Raw genomic sequence first — 16,770 nt, 5'->3', positions numbered from 1 at the left:
ATGGAGTTCTTGTGCGAATATGATTTTGACGTTCACTACATCAAGGGAAAGGAAAATGTAGTTGCAGATGCCTTGAGTAGGAGACGTCATGAGGTTTACACCATATCCATGGGCACAGACTTGAGAGACCGTATACTTCGGCACTTGTCAGAGGATGGATGGTATGCGGAGGTTTGTCAGGTATTACGTTCTTAGGTTACTCTAGAAGGGAAATATGAGGATTATTCTTTGGAGTCCGATGGACTGTTACGCCACAGAGGGCGCATTTATGTACCTTCCTCCGGAGGGTTGCGAGAGTTCATTGTCACGGAAGCTCATAGAGCTCCTTATGCAGCGCATCCCGGGGTTAAGAAGTTGCATGCTGACTTGAGGCAGTTGTATCATTGGCCGGGAATGCGGCAGCTCATTGCTGAGGTAGTAGCTCGGTGTCTCGAGTGTCAGAGGGTAAAGGCGGAGCACCGCCATCCAGGTGGGTTGCTTCAGTCTCATGCTATACCAGAGTGGAAGTGGGATACTATATCCATGGATTTCATCATTGGTCTTCCTATGTCTTCTCGTCGCCATGATGCTATCTTGGTGACAGTTGACAAGTTGACCAAAGTAGCTCACTTTTCACCAGTTCGTACTACATTCACAGCTCCAGCAGTAGCATAGGTGTTCTTGCGAGACATTGTTAGACTTCATGGCGTACCCCGCAAGATTATTTCTGACAGGGATTCTCTTTTCACTTCCACCTTTTGGAAGTCATTACAGGCCGCTATGGGCACTAAGCTCAATTTCAGTACAGCCTATCACTCAGAGCTAGATGGTCAGACAGAGAGGGTCAATCAGGTGTTAGAGGATATGCTTCATATGTATGTCATGGATCATCAGACCCGATGGGAGGAGTATCTTCCCTTAGTGAAGTTTGCCTATAACAATGGGCATCACACTTCTTTGGGGATGCCACCCTATCAGGCATTATACGGCAGGCCTTGCAGGATGCCCTTGAGTTGGGATTGCATAGAGGATAGAGTTGCTATTGGTCCTGAGTTAGTTTGGGATATGGAGCAGTAGGTGGATTTGATTAGGCAGCGTCTCAGAGAGGCTCAAGATAGACAGAAGAAGTATGTCGATGCAAAGAGGGTTGATCGTAGTTACTTGGTTGGAGACAGATTTTTCCTGAGAGTGCGATCGCATAAGAGTCCAATCCGTTACGGAAAGGGTTCTAAGCTCGCACCTCGCTTTGTAGGATCTTTTGAGATTTTGGAGAGGATAGGCCCAGTTGCCTACCGTTTAGCTTTGCCATCTAGCCTGTCACGCATCCACGATGTGTTTCATGTTTCAGTTTTGAGAAAATATATCTATGATGAGTCTCACCTTGTAGATTGGGATGCCTTGCAGGTGGAGTCGGACGGGCAGCTAGCTTTGGAGCCCATTCGCATTTTGGCACGCCGGACATTGGCCCTTCGAGGTCGAGAGCTGGACCAAGTTAGGGTCTAGTGGGATTGTTATGATGAGGTTATGGCTTCATGGGAGGACGCAACTCGTATGAGATCAGAGTACCCTCACCTCTTTGATGAACTCCAAGAGGAAGTTCATGCCTAGAGGGGGAGGATGTCAGGCCTCACCTCGACTCAGTTTGACATTCAGTGGATTTTATATTTAGACTATTATGGATACTTTATTTTGATGCATTTTGAGACTTAGAACTTATATGATTTCAGGATTTGGATAACATTGCTATGATTTGATGATTTACTTACATGCTTTATGAGATAGGACACTACATGATTATTAGATAGAATGAAATTGCAATGATAGATGTCGTTATTGAATTTGCAGGACTTTACTCTGAATATGGAACTAGGATGTATGTTTAGTTTATGTGAATTGGGATGAAAATTGTTTATGTGAATTTGCTTGACAAAAGATGTATTCAATCTGTGTAGATGAAAATTGTATGCAAGTAATGATGTGCATTGTTGTATTATTGAATTATATTATATATGAATATTTGGAAGTACTAATGTGTAAATTGAGATGCGCAGGAAATTTACCATGTGACCATGGAAAATTACGGAGAATCAAACCTAGACCTATGTATGTTCGTAAAGCCAGGGTTTGTCTATTTGGAGAGACAACACCCCGTTTGTGTTGTATTTTATTTGTAACTGTATATGCTGCATGAGTGTTAAAGTGTTAATTAAATTTTAATGTGTAAAAAACCTCAAGAGACAATTTCATGTTTTATTTTTGTAAAAGTGTTTTAATTGTGTCACTTGACACGTGTGTATTTAAATTTAATTATTTTGTCTCTTGGAGGGAAAGTGTTTAATTATAGTTCTTTAATAAATTAATGTGTTGTCATAAATACTTTGGGGATATAATATTTGGAGTGGTCAACTTATGTTTGACCCGAAAATAAACTTCATAAGGGTTTAAAATGGGTTAAATGAACACCTAGGGGTAGTTTAATAGGGTTTCCTAATGCCCATAAGGTATACCTAGGGGTTAGGGGTAATTTTAGGCAAGTTTCTACTTTTTAATGACCTTTTTAACGCTTTAAAAATTGGCTTTTTTGAGTTGAGCGAAAATTGAAAATTTAAGTGAAATCAAATCAAGATTTTTCCTTTTGGGAAGGAGAGTCTTTTTGCATTTTTGCTTTCTTTTTTCTTTTTGTTTTTTTTTGGAGAATCCTATGAGAACTCAGAGAGTGAGCTTCTTAAGGAAGATTTTTGGGAATAGCAGGGTAATCACCCACTCTCCATTTTTGGAGACAGAAGAAAATTTGGAAGGAAAATAATGTTATGGGATAGAGAAAATTGAATAAGGAAAAAAAAGATTTGTGGATTGGGCAGCTCTTCTACAGATATCACTATAACCTTTGGGCAGATTAAGGTTGGTTTCATTTTTTTACTTTTAATGTCTTCTTCTTGTTTATGTCTGGAAGTTGTTGAATAAGAAATCTGTATTCTTGAAAGTTTATGTGTGAAATTCTTTTGGTGTTTTGTTTTTGAATTGATGTGTTTTGGGAGTTTTCTCAAGATCTCTTACTCTTGGGAGAGAAGAGGATCTTGAGGGTGGTAGCAGTGACAGCCCTTGAGTGAGAGACTCTCTTTTGAGAGCGATCACAAGGGATCTTGGTGTGACGCTTGCTGCATGGCCTGTTTGTGCAATGGGGGTCATAAGGAGGGTTATAAGGCTAGAATGCCTTTTGGGGGCATAAGGATTAAGGGGTTGAGATTCTTGATATTTTTATTGTGCCATGAGGTGGCTTCTTGTTTATTTCATACTTGCAGATTCTCCTCAGGGTATTTGGTCCACTACCACCCTTTTGAAAATGATCATCACCAAAGTGTGGTGCTGTGAAAGCCAGGTTGGGAATGTGTCTGGAATATCTGTATGCTTTGCTTTCTATGTGTTTGCCTGTTTGTTACCCGTCTATGAATTGGTTCTCCGAGCTCGGGGGTGGCTACCAGTTAGCCTAGGCTGGGAGGTGAGCACTCCGTGGTCATATTTATGTTTTCTATTATGCAGGAAATTCAGAGGAAAGAGAATAGGAACCATGAAAGAGATACAGAAGATTGTTATTGAAGATACTTGAATTCAGTTGCAGATGTTTGTTTAAAGTTGTTATAGAAATATGTCTCATTCATAGGAAAAAAGAGAAGCAAGTTGTAAATTTTGAAAGTAGACTTGAAGTTTTATTGTTGTGACTATTCAGAGAAAACATTTAGTAAATTGGTAGAATATCTTAGAGATGTTTAAAAAAAAATAGCTTGTTATTTCTACTTTTGGTATATTTGAAAAAGAAAAGTTAATTTGTGTTGCATGCAAAGCTTCTTGTATTATGGGAAGAAATAAAAGAATTGTTTTCATTTAGATTTTACCTGTATTTTTAATTGAGGCAAATTAGAAGTTTATTTATGCTGGAAGCTTTTAAGTATTTTAAATGGGAAAAGTTGTTTTATGTGAATATTTTATTTGAGAAAAAAAATAATAAATAAATTTCTTTATTTCCAGAAAAAGTATAATGAATCTTTGAATAATACTCTAAATTGTATTTTAGTTAGCATTGATTTAAAAGCTTATTTTATAGATGTATTTAAATAAATAAATAAATATATATATATATATATATATATATATATATATATTTATATTTTTGATTAAACTTAATGTTTTTCCCTTGATTATATTAGTTTAAAATTTTGCATGTAAAATTCTCTTTTAAAAAAAAAAATTTTAAATTTTATATTGAATTAAATTTCATCTTTTTAACTATGATTATAAAAGTTATGTAAATATAAATATATACATATATATATATAAATATATATATATATATATATATATATTATATGTTAAAAAAAAAAAATTTAAAAAAAGAAATGATATGGGTCCCCGCGGACTCGACTGTGTCTACGCACAGTGGACGGCCGCACCCACTGTGTGGGAACACAGTGGTGCCGCAACGCCCACTGTGCACTCACACAGTGGCGCGCGGCCCAAAACACCTCCCAAACTCCCGCAACCTGCAACAATGAGATCGCGGCCGCTTGTAGGGTCTTCGGCCCAGCATGAAACTTTGTCTGTTAAAAAGAAAATTGGGTTAAACCCTAGCCCGAAAGGGGCTAGGGCAATTTAACTTAAAAAAAAAGAATAAATATGTTATTTAGTTTAGAAAAAATTTATATAAGAAATTAGAACCCTAATTAGGGTTGGGCAACAATATGGTTTTATAATTAGGAAATTATAATGGTATTCAAATTTAGAATTAAAATATTTGCCATTTAAGTAAAATATATATATATATATATATATATATATATATATGTTTCCATATATATATATGGGAATATATATATATGTAAATATATGAATTTTGAGCATTTGAATTGTAATTAAATTATAAATATATAAATATATGCATATTCAAATATGAATATATGTATATATTTATATAATCCTGATTTTAATTTGGGATAAATTATAAAGAGAAATTTTTAAAAAAATTTGAAAGGACTATATAGTCATATTGGGAGATAAATTAAAATACCTCCCCTATTTCCTTTAGTTTGATTAATTTAATAAACCTATTGTCTAAGTATCTCTGGGAGATAGAATTTAACTAGTAGGTTTTCCGCAATTAAAATTTAACGATTAATTGATGCTTAGTTCGTTTCGGAATTAGCTCGAGTTTAATAATGAAAATTTCTTTAACGCTTGTTGCAAGAGTGAACTTGTTAATTAAATTAATATGTTTTAAAAAAAAATTTGTTCCATTTTTGCCCTAAATTTTGGGCATGACAAATCAGAGTATCTTGAAAAGGCCTTATACCAGATGAGGAGTATAGGGTCAACCAATTGCAAGAACTAGAGCTTCTGGATGAAAAACGACAACATTCCTATGATCAAATCAAATCATACCAGTAGCACATGTGCAAGAGCTACAACCATAGAGTCATTCCTAGGATTTTTAAGGTCGGAGATCTTGTACTCAAAGAAAATCCCAAAAATCAACAGGATCACGAAAAGAAGGGCAAGTTTGAACCTAACTGGTTAGGTCCCTATGTTATCATATTAGTCTATGGATCAAGCACCTATCAGCTAACAACTTCAGAGGGCGATGTTCTTGATGAACCAACCAACAACATCCATTTGAATAAATTCTATACTTGAGTGGTCTAATGCACAGAAAAGTGAAAAATACTAAAAACTTGAAAAATAAAAAAATAACAACAAAATAAATTAAAAAAGGTGCAACAAAAGCAAGTGGTGAAAACCTGGCAATAGAGGCTCTTTGTGAGGGGTTAACTCCTCTATCTATCATTACTCATATCTTTTTTATCTGAAGTCAAAGCTAAATGGCCATCGCCTAACACTTTATATTCAACATTATCATAGACATACTTAGCGTAGTCACTGTCGTTTCTTATTTGAAGATCAGTTCATTATATCCCACCATGGCTTAGTAATCACTATGAATATCCCAATCAATCGGTATCTATCGCCAGGGGTAGAGTTCCTCTAACTTCAAAAAATCCCAACCACAAGAAAACAAGAATCACAGTATGCTAAGGACACCCTGCCAACAACAGCTCATCTGCAGAGAAGACTAGACAATGATCCCATTAACAACTTTAACACACATATGATGGATGATTTTCAGGATTATAATTTATTTACATCTCGCATAAAGTTTTGACTATTTTTCACTTCAAAGTTTTTTGAATCATTAGGATCTCCTGAATTTCTCAACGATGCGTTGAGCTAGAGAAAATCACAAGGGAGTCTAATACTTTTTTGATTTTCTGTCTATGAGGTGATCACTTATACTATGCAAATTTTGTCTTAAGACATGATTGGAAATATATCCCTGAAGACATTGTTCTACTTTGCGCATACAAATGGTTAACTCTTGTCTGTTTTACGCAAGCAACACTTAGGTCATCTTGGTTTAATTATACCTTGACGCCTGTGTCATCTTGCAATATCAAAATCTATGTATGTTTTACTCAGGTCATTATGGTTCAATTATACCATTATGCTTGTACAAACTTCCAACATATCAAAAGCTCAATGATGAGAAACAAAAACAGAGCAACACCATGTGACTACACAGGAATGACAACGAGAAAAGGAGGGTGATCAATTAGCTGCATATCATTTTACACTTGCATTTAGCTGCATCTCATTATTAGACATCTCATTTTAAAGATACATCTCACAACATATCATTATCATACATCTCATTTTCAAGATACATCTCACATCATATCATTATCATACATCTCACAACATACATCAACGAAATCAAGATAAACAAAGAATCATCATATTTTCATCTTTATCACTCATACATCATAATCAAAATCAAAAGCATTACCATCTAAGAATTACATCATCATCATCACAACATCATATCAATGCATATCATAAATCATCATCCATAATGCATCACAGGTGAATCAGAGAAATCAGTGCCATATATATATATATAAAATGGTCGAAATATACAAAGGATGTCATGTCTGTCAAAATACAACAAAAAGATCACAACGCAACCGAAACAAGTCTCTTAGGTATGACTATCTCTTGAGGCTAGCGGTCTCACAACAGATGTCCTAGCTCCTAGATCTCCCTCAGGTGGATCACATCGAGAAGGCCCCGTAACACCTCTACTCTCTATCCCTGTCTGACTCCAACTAGATCGACTGGCTACATAGCTAGGAGCTCTTTTCTCTTTAGGGACTAGATCCTCATATAACCACCTGTAGTACTCGACCTCCTTGTTCATGTACTGTATCTCCCTTAGTGTGTCCCACATCGTACCACCACCTGTCGCTCTCTAAAAGCTCCTCTGCTTGACCCCAATGCTCTCTCTTAGTATCCTACTTTGCTATAATATGTGTAATCTGGCGCTGCTGTGCTAGCACCTCTACGTGTAGTTGTTGTACTGTGACCTATAAGGCTCTAATCTGAGAGTCTTGTTGTTATAAAAAATGAGTAACCCAAGTTCACTTGTAATTTATTTATGAAATAGCCAATTTCAATTAATGAAATACTTTAGGACCTGGACAACATGACAAGGATCTAAATCCTTCTACTCTTCAGGCTCTGCAAAACCTATGTGGGTGTACCTTTAATGTATTGAATCAGACCCATTACACACAAGATAGTATCAATAGAAAGTAGATGAATCTCAAAAGGCTCAACAACAAGGAAGTTACTACAGATGGGCTAGATCTACATTGACATCTCAACTAAATTGGAGCATGAGATAGGTGGAACCAACTATAACTGCAAACATAAAAGTAAATGAATATTTGATTTTTAAAAATCTCTGAGAATCCCTAGAATCCGCAAGACTAGTGCCTTATCCAAGGGCATGGAGTCATACATCAAACTCTAAATGAAAAACCTATATTGCAAATTCATCTTCATCAATAAATTTTCTTCCATTAATGCCTTACATAAATGCATTACTCAGCTCATTCATAGAAATATCAGATCCAAAATATGAATCCCATTTTATTAATGTTTTCTTACACAGTTTAAATTCTTCCTTGAAGAATACCTACAAACAAGAATTACACTCATAGACACAACTGCTATTGAAAAAATTGATCCTCCTTGAGAATCCGATTTGAATAAAATGAAAGCACATCTTAGAAACAATTCTGTGTGAATTTATTTATGCCTTACATACATAGGAACTTGCAACTAGAAACACCTACAATAAGAATCATACTCCATTACTGAAAGAAAGCATTACACTGTACAAACTTGGAAGAAAAACTCAGAATTGGAAATGAAGATTATGGAGCCTTCTCACAAAATTCTAGAACCCCTCCAAAATGAGAAGAACCGAGAATATGAAGAAGAGGGAAAAGATCAGATCTTCATCACGAATTGCCAAGTTTTCTCTTTCCCTAACTAAAAAATTCTTTGCATCATCCCAGTTAAAACTGCTCTTAGAATATTTGACATGTATTGAAACTAATTATAGAAATGAATTCCTCACTCTGAGAGCTTTCTAGCGACATATAACACTTGTAGATTTGGGTAAAACATAACTCCTCAACCATTAATCTCTCTCTACATAATAGACATTTAGATTTTTTAAATTTTTGCAAGGTTGAAACTATACATTTAATTTTGATTTTTAACCTTTGTTGTGCATCCATTCATGCCACGTGTCACAATCTGATTTACCTGGCAACCACTTGGGTGCCACCTGACCTGCCACCTGTCCGCCATCTCACCTTGAGTCAGACTTGCCACTAGACCTAGGCCCGCCTTATCGCCAAGTCACGATGGGTAACTGGCAAGAAACTTCCCATTGCGGATCGGCGACCACCCACTGGTACATTTGGGCCTAATTTCCAACGGCTAATTGTCAGATTTGCAATGACCAAATGTCAGTCTTCCGACAAACTTTACCATCAAAAACGTATCATCAAAATTTCTGACGATGCCATTTCCATCAGATTTCTGATGGAATTTTCGATGACCCTCTGACATGGTAGTGATGTCAAATATACAGCATCCTCATCGGATGTTCCATTAGTTTTCATCAAAATTCTGATGACGAGAGATGATGTGGGTCAAATGGCTTTGCCGTCGGTGAATGAAAGCATTGAACGAGTTCTATTTTTAAAAATTGCATTAAACATTTTAATTTATTTGATTCAGTGTTATTTGCAAAAAATGATTATCAATGATGTTTCCTTTCTCCAAGAATTGTCTAGGATCTTTCCGTTAGATAATATGTAACATCGAATGACTAAATTTTTTCTTTACAAATGCTTATTTAATTTAATTATTATCTGAGCGTGAATTAAAATTTATATCTGTATGGAAGCAGAACATAGAAGCTCTAGAGTCATGTGCAAGAAAATTTCCTAAAAGAAAGCAAGCAGGCATTATCTTGAATGACATAGAAACAAGCTCATCAGCTGCCTAGAAGAGAGCAATTGGAGAAAAGAAGAGGAAAGTGTTAAAGGGTGATAAATAGATAGAGAGTATGCAATACAAACAAACAATGTATGGAGTGTTTGATGTGATGTCTCTAATTTATATCCGGAGGAACTAACTGGTTTTGGAGTTCCTACGAAACCTATTGGGCCACGCTTTGGAGGAAATCAATGTGTTCATGTAAGGAGCACCTTTTTTCTATTATAAGAATGATGGTTTTGCACTGAAGGATATTTGGAAGTCAATATCCAAAAATTTCTATAGTGTGGAACAAGAGTTGGCGGACTCGAAGTATAATTGTCAGCTTTTAGAAGACCAAGAGGTTATGTACACAATTTCCCAATAGAAGAGCGATTTCAAGAATTACCTCTCCCCCCCATGACTATTCAGGAAGCACTTCCTCAGACAAAGGACTATTGGCCTCCATGGGATCAAAGAAAAAAATTGAAGCATAGACTCTAGACGATGTGGTGGTGTCCTTCGTGAAGAACTCTACACTATATTTGAAAATTCATGAGGGAAACTACAAGATAGTGAAGAGAAATACAATCTTGAAAAGTGGGAAGAATAGATCTTGGTTTGGGTGGGGCCAAGTCAGGTGGCTCCTCTAGAGGTTGACGAGATAGAAATCATATTAGGATTTGAAAAAGATCACACTCGTGGAACTTCGTGTGCGAGTGATCGATTGCGGTGTTTGGGTAATGCATTCCAAATAGATATAGTTGCATTCCAAATGGGTAATGTCCTAATTAAAGACTTTGATCCTGATGGCATGCAACTATATCTATTTGGAATGCATTACCCAAACACCGCAATCGATCACTCGCACATGAAGTTCCATGAGTGTGATCTTTTTCAAATCCTAATATGATTTCTATCTCGTCAACCTCTAGAGGAGCCACCTGACTTGGCCCCACCCAAACCAAGATCCATTCTTCGCACTTTTCAAGATTGTATTTCTCTTCACTATCTTGCAGTTTCCCTTGTGAATTTTCAATTATGGTGCAGAGTTCTTCACGAAGGACACCACCACATCATCTAGAGTCTATGCTTCAATTTTTTTCTTTGATCCCATGGAGGCCAATAGTCCTTTGTCTGAGGAAGTGCTACCTGAATAGTCATGGGGGGGAGAGGTAATGCTTGAAATTTCCCTTCTATTGGGAGATTGTGTACATAACCTCTTGGTCTTCTAAAAGCTGAAAATTACTTCGAGTCTGCCAACTCTTGTTCCATACTATAGAAATTTTTGGATATTGACTTCCAAATATCCCTCGGTGCAAAAGTATCATTCTCATAATAGAAAAAAGGTGCTCCTTGCATGAACACATTGATTTCCTCCAAGCGTGGCCCAATAGGTTTTGCAGGAACTCCAAAACTAGTTAGTCCCTCCGGACATAAATTAGAGACATCACATCAGACACTCCAGGCATTGTTTGTTCGTATTGCATACTATCTATCTATTTATCACCCTTAAGCACTTTCCTCTACCATTCTCCAATTTCTCTCTTCTAGGCAGCTGATGAGCTTGTTTCCATGTCAGTCAAGATAATGCCTGCTTGCTTTCTTTTAGGAAATTTTCTTGCACATGACTCTTCAACTTTTATGTTCTTCTTCCATACAGATATAAATTTTAATTCATGCTCAGATAATAATTAAATAAAATAAGCATTTGTAATGAAAAGATTTAGTCATTCGATGCTACATATTATCTGATGGAAAGACTCTAGACAATTCTTGGAGAAAGGAAACATCATTGATAATCATTTTTTGCAAATAACACTGAATCAAATAAATTAAAAATGTTTCATGTAATTTTTAAAAGTAGAACTCGTTCAATGCTTTCATGCACCGATGTCAAAGTTGTCTGACCCACACCATTATGCATAATAGAACAAATCAATATAATAGGCTATTATGAAGAATATATATAAAAATATGAAAGAACATTAAATTACCATTACAAACCCATAAACCATTAAATAGTGAAAATAGATATAAATTTGTAAATGTCTCCCTATAAACACCACAACCATAACCAAAACAAAAAAAATTCTTACCCACAAAAACTTAGTTGGTGAGTTGCAAGTCTACAACATCTCTCAGATGATCAACCCGTTTCTTAATTTTGTTGTTCTGGTTAGTCAATGGATTTAGTTGCATGTTCAAGTTTTCTATTTGAAGCCTTCTATTTCCCTATATTTGAGACATAATAAAATTCCTGTGAGTAGGAAATTGATTCAAGAGTTACGTGTGAAGAATTTGGCAAAGTAAATGATGACAATCAAACTCAAATTTTATCTGTCTTGATTAAAGAATTTTATCCTGATGGCATTAAATTAATGTTCTTTCTCTATTTTTTGGTGATCTCTGGAGTAGAGGTTGCTTTGCATCGACCTGGGATACATTTAACTTGTGTTGTATCTGTGGAAATATGTATCCTAGGACAATGCAATGCAACCTCTACTCCACCAATACTAGATAGAAGAGAAAGTACTTTAATTTAAAGCCATCACAATAAAATGCTTTCAAGACATATATTAGGTATAAAAGGAAGCCTACCCTATCATTTGAAGGGGTTTACCTATAATTCAAGTGATCTCTTAATTATAAAATCAATTCAATTCCAAGTGAACATGGAATCAAGCATTCATCAATAATTGAAGGAGAAATCAAGTTAATAAAGATATTTAATAAAGATATCATCTTTTAAATTAAGAAATGGGAAAGAGATTAAGAATACAAACCTTCCATATTGCACACTTCAAGGTATATTAAAATCAGTTTAAAGTGTATTCATTTAGAGACCTTTCATAAAATATTCTCAGCTTACATATCATAAAAGGATCTTAAAATATTCATTGTTTATAATGATCAAAATTTGGTTGTTCCATACACCTTCCTTTACTATTTTAAAAATATAATCGACCAAAATATTGTGCAGCAGTAGTATGGAGTGCATTTCATCTATTTTATGTCTAAATATTTCATCATACCACTTTCTTTTCAAAGGTGATTGATCGATTGTGGTGTTTGGGTAATGCATTCCAAATAGATCTAGTTGCATACCATTTATCTATCTTGATTAAAGACTTTTATCCTGATGGCATTAAATTAAAATTCTTTCTCTATTTTTTGGTGATCTCTAGAGTAGAGGTTGCTTTGCATCAACCTCGGATACATTTAACTTGTGTTGTATCTGCGGAAATATGTATCCTAGGATGATGCAATGCAACCTCTGCTCCACCAATACTAGATAGAAGAGAAAGTACTTTAATTTAAAGTCATTAGGATAAAATTCTTTCAAGACATATATAAGGTATAAAAGGAAGCCTACCCTGTCATTTGAAGGGGTCTACCTACAATTCAAGTGATCTCTTAGTTATAAAATCAATTCAATTCCAAGTGAACAGGCAATCAAGCATTGAAGGAGAATTCAAGTTGGTGTAGGTGCATTTGGAAGACAAAAGGACTCAATGAAGCCATTAAAGACTTTTGAAGGTCTTAGGAGTGAAGAACTAATCAATTATGATGTCTTAAGGGGGCAGCCTTAAACAACACACACTAAGCTTTGACTGCTTAGGTGTGTTGTGGGCCCATTCCTTCCCTTGACATCCCTTCCCATCTGTTTCCGTTAAAAAAGACAATCACCATTAGCATTTGAACTCAAACAGTGTTCTCGCGTTTGACTGCATAGAACAAAGCAAATGGCATAAGAAACTCTCATCTACCTTGTAGCTATCATAGAATACCTCCCTGAGGAGATATTCTCATGTCCTTTGCTGCTTTATGTTGTCGATGAAATACATAAGCGTCCTCACAATGCAGTCAAAGCAACAAATAGATTTCCATTTTGACCAGTTTTATTTCCCAACGTACTCTCTACCTATACGAAAATGGGAGCTTTGGAATAGAGTATGGGCTTCCATCAAAGCAAAAGGTAAGGGCAATTAATATCAGATGCTTATGGTTGGAAATGCTCTGTTTGACATGTTTGGAAAATGTGGAAGTATAGACATGAAAGCGCATGAACTATTTAGTGAGATGCATCAAAGAACGTGATCTAATGGAATGCTATGATTGCAGGATATGCACAAGATGTGTTTGAAATGGATTTAGAAACTTCCAACCAAATGTGATTAGTGAGTATAGATTTTGTAGTGCAACTGCCCAGGTACACATGCATGCAAAATATGTAAGCTTAGATAAGGCACATGAACTATTTGACATAATACCTCAAAGATCACCCAATATCCAATGACGGTTGGGAGAAAGAAAACATCAATTTTTTAATAATCTTAAATATTTCTTTATTCAACACTATAAATCTATTATAAATTTAGTCTCAATATTGCAGAAATTTATTCTATTATGAATGCAATATTTAGGGATGTAATCTTTATATATTTTTTTTAATTAGGAAAAGGTCCTAATAGAATCCCCAACTAATTAATCTAGAGAAAGATACCACTAAAGAAAGAAATTCAATCCTCACCACTATGGTCTTGAAGGCTTTTAAGACACTTGGATTCCTATTTTGGCCCGCTTTTCATTGACCCTATGTTAAGATAGTAAACTAGTTTGAGAGAATCTATTGGGTGGGAAATTGTGTATGGTTTCAATTATTTTCATGCATGGAAAGTGATTTAAAGTTTGGACCAATAGAGGATAAGTATTTCTTGAACCTTCAAGGACATGTGTAGAGCACTGCATGGATGTTTCTCCATTATTGAACTCTTTGAATATGTAAGTAAATTATTTTTGGTTGATGACACAGTAAGTGTGGTATTTGTCTTTTCAATATGTTGTGGATAATATTAATCAAATATGGAATTTTTTTGATGCTATATACACTATGTTTTGGATTGAATTTAGGTAAGAGAAGAGGTAATGGAAGAATAAAAGAGGTACACAAAGGAAGAAGAGTGAAATAGGTGGTTTGGGATGGAGGTTACAAGTATATATGATAATTTGTATGGATAATTTGTTGTCTATAAAGAGGCAAATAAGGTATCACAACTTCAACATGAATGAATGCCTCATCTACAGAAGTAAAAGGTACCTCTAATGGTTTAAAAATTTATCAAAATAGTTATGATATACCAAATAATCAAGTGGAATATCCTTTAGGTAACTAATATTATCTTCAAACTATTTATTTTGATTTTCATCATATCCTTTCCATGTGCATTTCCCTTGGTTTTAGTCCCATTTTTTCTTTATTTTATTCAAAACAAAATTTATAGATGCCTCTACTTGTCTCAACACTCATTAATTGTTTGGGATTTTCATTCCATTCACCAAGGTTGGCATCTATTCTAAGACTTTGTGTCATGGCCAAGCTAAATGATCTGCCTCTAGTTTCTCTCCAATCTAGTCACCTAGTAGCATGTGAAATCTATCTCTTCCTAATTATTATTATCTCCATCTTGTTAATGACCATTTCATTAATGAAGCCTTCCTCATAATTTTGGATAAGTGAGACAATGTTAGCTCAAGGAATCTTTTCAATCCTCTTTCAAGATTCTTTCCCAAGTAATAATCTTGCATATTGGAAAATAAATTACGCTTCTATTTTTCCAAGCTACTCTTCCTTATAATGTTTAGATTTATTCTAAAGTGCTCATTGTGACTCATGTTTACTACTCTTCCTATTAGTCTCATTCCAATATCTCCTACAAAAATATGGAATGATTACATTTATATTTTATTTGTGTCTCCTAAATATCCACAAAATTTGGAACAATAATACAATTTTTTAATAATATTTAATTGTAAAAGAAAGGATTAAAATGGAACTAAACACTCTAAATAAATTAATCAAGGTTAAAGGGATAAACTAGGATCAATTCATGAAGGCAAGATCTGTTATCTCAAAATTAATAGATTCATGCAAGAAAAGAAATATTAAATCTAGAGATAAAATTCTTGAAAAATTTAGCTAGCTAAAAGCGAAAGAATGCTATCAAGCTCTCATTTTCACACAGACAGGCAAAGGTTGTAGAGGAGAAATCACTATTGAACTTACCCCTGTCTTATATAACCCTATGTTGGCTAGGCCCCACAATAATTAGAAGATCCTAATTACTACTGTCCTAAACCTTGCATTGATCATCACAATTTCACGGTGAATTGAGTTAATTAGTCCATTAGCGAGATTGGGAAAGAGTTTGGTATTGAGTTAGGTGTTGGTGGAAGGTTTAAGGAGGTACACTATCATCATAATTAATGTTAGAGAGTTTTGTGTGAAGAAGAATGGCCATGAAAGGAGTGACTTTCCTAAGTGCTTGAGACTGTCAAAAAAAGTGAGTGTTGCAGCAGTGAATCTTCCTTTGACCTTTTTGTGTTTGGGAGGGTAAAGACCCATGGTGGTATATGTTGAGTGGTTGGGAGGATAAAGACCCACATATCAACTATCTAATTTGACATCCTAGCGTGGTGTCCACCTACTCTAAAACCTTGTGGGCACTCTCTGTCTAATACTAACATATACATAACATGTGCCTCTCATATAACCCTATGTTGGCTAGGCCCCACCATAATTAGAAGATCCTAATTACTAAAAATGCTAGATTCTCCCCTAAAAGGTTTTTGAGTCATAGAAGGCCTAGCTTGATAGCCCTATAGTCTCTCATACCTAAAATATCCTTGTGTCTATGATGGTCAAATGTGACTACCCTATGGCCCCTACTATGCTCTAGTAGACCTATGTCCCTAATATTGATACTACTGGGTTTTTCTTTGTAAATCATATAGTAAGTCTAAATTATCCTTTGAAGGATGGGGAGGCCTATGGACACTTTAGTCCCTCAATCAAGGTTACAAACTTCTCTCATGCCTCTTGTGTCCTCCCATGTACCTCCTTTTCCATAAGAGACTTTGCCATAGCAACCCTAAAGTCATTTGGATTGGCCATGTGTAGGAAAACTAAAATTTTGGGCTTTCCACCCCTAATGAAATAATTGAAAAGTAACTTGTCTTGAATGTAATCTACAAACTACAAGAACTCCAAAAACTAGCTCTCATGTTGAGCCACTATGAAACCTTATTATGTAAATTGTGAAACTCATCTATGCATCTCAATCAAATTTTTTTTGAAATAGAACACACTTTGAAGCACTCCAAAATGGTATCTAGAGAGGGTTTCCAATGTGAGTTGGTGCATTTTATCCTCCTAGTACCACAAGGTGGAAGCAATTCCTCTCAAAAATTGCATTGAAAATTATGCCTTTAGGTTGCTCACATATAGATGCAACCCAAAGCATAAGTCCAAGCTAATTAGTAAACAAGACTTATCCTCAACCCCATTTG

Source organism: Cryptomeria japonica, chromosome 8 (genome assembly GCF_030272615.1).
Source record: "Cryptomeria japonica chromosome 8, Sugi_1.0, whole genome shotgun sequence".
Taxonomy (NCBI): domain Eukaryota; kingdom Viridiplantae; phylum Streptophyta; class Pinopsida; order Cupressales; family Cupressaceae; genus Cryptomeria; species Cryptomeria japonica.
Note: the sequence above shows the minus strand (reverse complement) of the source record.